The following is a 4,228-nucleotide window of genomic DNA, read 5'->3' as shown; positions in this document are numbered from 1 at the left end:
TGTATAAATGACACTAGCTTTACTTTGCCTTTTGGAAGAAATTAATTATTGTCCATATCCATTGCACATATATCTGTCTATTAGTATCATTAAAATGTATTAGAAAGAGCCCTGCCTAGACTAGGAGCCAGAACTGTGCTTCACTTCCCAGCTCAGTCATTCAGTCATTCATTACTGGGTGAGGTTGGGCTGCTCAGTAAATATCTTTGTCTCAAGTTTCCTTATCAATAGAATTAGGAAAATTGTACCTGCCCTGCTACCGCGTTGAGTGAGGATGTCATGACATAATCTATGAAAGTATCTTGTAATCAAGAGTACCTGCTAAAGGAAAGAGATTGTCTCAAGACAACTGCCTCTTACTTGAATAAGAAGACAAAATCAAAAGAATGTATTGTATAAGCATGCAAAAATTTTTGTTTATTTACGTGTCAAAGCAGTAAAAATAATGAAAATCAGATATAAAGAGGCAACCATGACAACCAAAAGCTTATATTCATTTCCCTAGACCCCTAAAGAGGATTCGTTCTCATAATGCCAAGTGTGAGGTCCAGGCAAGAGTGCCAAACAGGGAGACGGGGACCATTCTTCTCACTTCTGCTGTTTTTCCAACCTGGAACCTTAGTCAAGTCAATATTCTTGAGTTTCTGTTTGCTCACCTGAAAAATGGGGAGATCTGTTTAGCTTCATGAGACTGTGATGAGGAACAAATAATATCATAGAAAAATTACCAGCCCCCCCCCAAAAAAAAATCACTGAAACTTCGAGGGATTTTAATTTATCGAGTCCAAACTTTTCTCCTTTTGTTTCTGAGGAAAGAGAGTCTTAGAGAGATGGGCCCCTTGCTCATGTTCCATAAGGAGAGATGGATAGAGCAGGAACTGGAACCCAGACATCATGAGACCAAGGCTGGTATTCTTTTATTTTTTTTTAATTTAATTTAATTTTTTTTTTTTAGGCAAGGCAATCCTTGGTTGACCTCACAGATTGCAAAGATCTTGTCAGCTTACAATCCCTTATTTTTTAATTTTTTACACCTACAGCACATGGTGTTCCTAGGTGGTCTCCCATCCAAGTACTAACCAGGTCTGACCTTGCTTAGCTTCCGAGATCAGACGGGATCGGGCTTGTTCAGGGTGGCATCGCTGTAGACAAGGCTGGGGTTCTTTTAAACCCATTGCATTATCACCATAATATCAATAAAACCACTTGGCAGAAGTTAAGGCACTAAACGCAAGGACATCATTGCAGTTTTTAATCCAAACTGAAGTTCTGCTATGTACTTGTGGCATCTGGGTCAAGAAGAGTGAAAACCAGGTTCAGACTGACTGCATTTCAAAGGAAAAAAGAAATCCTGTCTTTCCCTAGCTAGAGGTCAGATGTCAAAAAAAGCTAATAACAGAATGAGAGAGACCCAAGGATATATTTGACAAATGGAAAAAAAAAAAAAAACTGGCGAGAAGTGGGAACAAAAGATATATTATTAATATGCCGCTTTTTGTTATGTACTCATGCTCCAGAAATTATTGTACAGCCCGTCCTTAGGCAGAAAGCACCTTATCATTCACAAGCTTAGCTATATATAATATATTTTTCTACCTAAGGGAGGTCTTTTTTTTTTTTTTAAAGAGATTTACAATGATTCTTTCCCTATAGATTTTTCCTGATACATATATGTTTTTAATTTCTCACCGTCTCAGGGGTAAATAAATATATTAAAATAAGCTACGGGATGTATAGCAGAGTATAACAATGATAAATGATGTTGTGTGTAATTTTTCTACTATTAACATAAAGTAATATAAACTGAAGGACACGAGTCTATTGAGAGACTTAGAAGCTAATGTTCCATATCAGATGCGGCCAATGTCAGGACTGAATACAGATTAGGCAGTGTCCTTTTCTCCCCAGGGGAATTAAAGTTTGAGACACCACTAGCTGCCAGTGGTTTTATGGCATTTTGTTGGGGCCGGTGGTGCCTTTCTTGGTCTATTAATTCAGGAGCTGTAAATGACAATGTGAGCAAAATGCTTTTCCGGCGGGATGCATTTCATTTATGCGTGCTTGTGTCGCCCATACCTCGTCAATCCATTTTGTCATAATAAGTGTTTTTTAAATTGTGTAGATTACCTCCATTTCATTATGATTCCTAGCATTTGTGTCTTATTCAAGGCTATTATGTAAAGTTAGGAAATATTTAAAACTCTGTTTCTAAAGAAAAAGAGGCAATTCAGAAAAGTTCACCCAGAGTTTTAGTCTCCTCTCTCCCATTCAGCAGAGAGTTTGTGGCCAGGGTACACTCTACAAGGAGAAGCAGAACCCCCAGGGTAGATGTGTACAAAAATATATATATATTTTTTTAAATTTCATGATGTCCATCTAGGTTTGTAAATACATTCAAAGAAATGTGATTGCTGAATTTTTAAGAACTCATAACATTTAAGGTTTTCTTTTAAAAGCGATTTTTCTAATCAGTGATATAGTCTGAAAGCTGGAGGTGTTTTGTTTTATTTTAAATAATCTCTTTGTAACATTTCATTTTAAAGCTCAGAAACCCACTTCAAATCCTTTTTTATATAGATGAAGAGAGCAAAGCCCAGAGAGGTGAAGGAATTCATTCAAGGTCACCCAGCTCCCTGGTGGCCCAACTGAACTCTGAACCCCACTTTCTCTCGTACTTATTAGCTGTCTTTTCTGCTACCCCATTCTGTTCCTTTTTTTTTTTTTAATGTCCTCTAAAACATGCTCTTAAGGAAATTTGGAAAAAGATAAATGGGGAGGTGGGTGAGCCATGGAGAGAACAAATCTAATTAAATACCTTTGGTTATGTTGACAGAAACTGCCACAATTACAACTGATATAAAAATTGAAAATACACATTTGTCACAGTTTCAATTATGTATGTAACTTTAGAAAATGTTCTGTGTGAATGAATCCTTTTCCTTGAAGTGCATCCTGGCTCTCAGGCACAAATAAGGAATATCCTTCATGACTGGAACTTGAGGACTGGGGTTCAAATGAACTCTTTTCCTCTCCTGCCCCATTAAAATGGGCAGAAGGGAGCTAAGACTTGGGTTTTGCTATGCATATTGTTATCCTTTGGGTTGGCTCTAAGATGATACGTTTGTCACGGTTCATAAATTTTATCTTTGCACTAAAAACAGGGTTAGAATATCTTCAATGCAATTATAAAAATGTATTAAAACTGAGGAGAGAAAATATGGTGGTAGATACGATTTTAATGATTGTATAAATGTTCACTGTTCCGTGGTTTAAAAAAAAAAAAAGAAAAAATGTCGGGCTTTTCGGGCATGGTATTTCAGAGGAATGCCAGGAAAGGGCTGGGTTTTCCTTAAATGCACGCCATGTGCTTTCAGCACAAAGACAAATATGTTGCTATGAGATTTTGCTTGGAAAAGGGTGACCAGATGGAGTGATGTGATGTCTGCAGGAACCTCTAGATACTGGGTGTGAAAATCAGCCCACGAGGGAATTCCTCTCAGCTCTTTCATTCTTCTAAGACTTTGGAGGGCTGGGCAACGGGGGGGAAGCGTATGCTATCAGAATCAGCCTGTGACGTGCATTACCTCACAGCGACTGTCTTCACTGATAGCATTTTTCGTCCCCTTCTTTTGCTAACTGGTTTGCAACTTCGGCTGACAACGAATGGGGAAGCTGGCCACATCAGAGATTCAGCTGTAGACAGTTGAGGGGTTCACGTGGGAGCTCTCTTAATTTCAGGTCACTTTTCAGAATGAGAGAATTGTTCAAAAACCCTAACGCTTGGTTCGCTCGGGCCGGTATGTCTAGTCTATGTCAGGCTTGTTACAACCATGACAAACTTCTATAGCGATAACATTTTCCGCCTTGCACTCACTCACATGGCTGGTTTTCTTAGCCAACAAATAGTCTGATAGTTTATAACTTTGTAGTGAGGTGCTCCACAGTATAAGGCATTAAGCACCAAGCTCTCTTAGGGAAGTTTTGTAAAATACAAAAACCATTAAGCATGTATATAGCCCCATGTAACAGTTTATTTCTTCCATGCTACAATTTTCTGGGCAGTTGTTTATGAAATTCTCTTTCTTATTTTTTAAAAACACTTGGCATTTTAACTTCCTGTGAGGATATTTATGCCCCTAGCATTTGAACGCAGTTGGTAAATTGATAAGGAATCTGGTCCTTATCAGGGGAATTCTTGACCCCTTGCTCCACACTAATAGTGTCACCC

The 4,228-nt window shown here is 38.2% G+C and overlaps 1 protein-coding gene and 1 pseudogene across 2 annotated transcripts in view; one reads left to right on the top strand and one right to left on the bottom strand.

The window, feature by feature from the left end:
- Positions 1 to 4,228, top strand: part of WWOX (WW domain containing oxidoreductase) — a 791,253-nt gene that overhangs the window by 585,093 nt on the left and 201,932 nt on the right. The window lies entirely within an intron of this gene.
- On the bottom strand, positions 1,032 to 1,150 carry LOC111737668 (annotated as a pseudogene).

The sequence above is a fragment of the Pteropus vampyrus genome, unplaced genomic scaffold, assembly GCF_000151845.1.
Source record: "Pteropus vampyrus isolate Shadow unplaced genomic scaffold, Pvam_2.0 Scaffold29, whole genome shotgun sequence".
Lineage (NCBI taxonomy): Eukaryota > Metazoa > Chordata > Mammalia > Chiroptera > Pteropodidae > Pteropus > Pteropus vampyrus.
The sequence above is the reverse complement of the archived record's forward strand: the minus strand, read 5'-3'. Positions and strand labels throughout refer to the sequence as shown.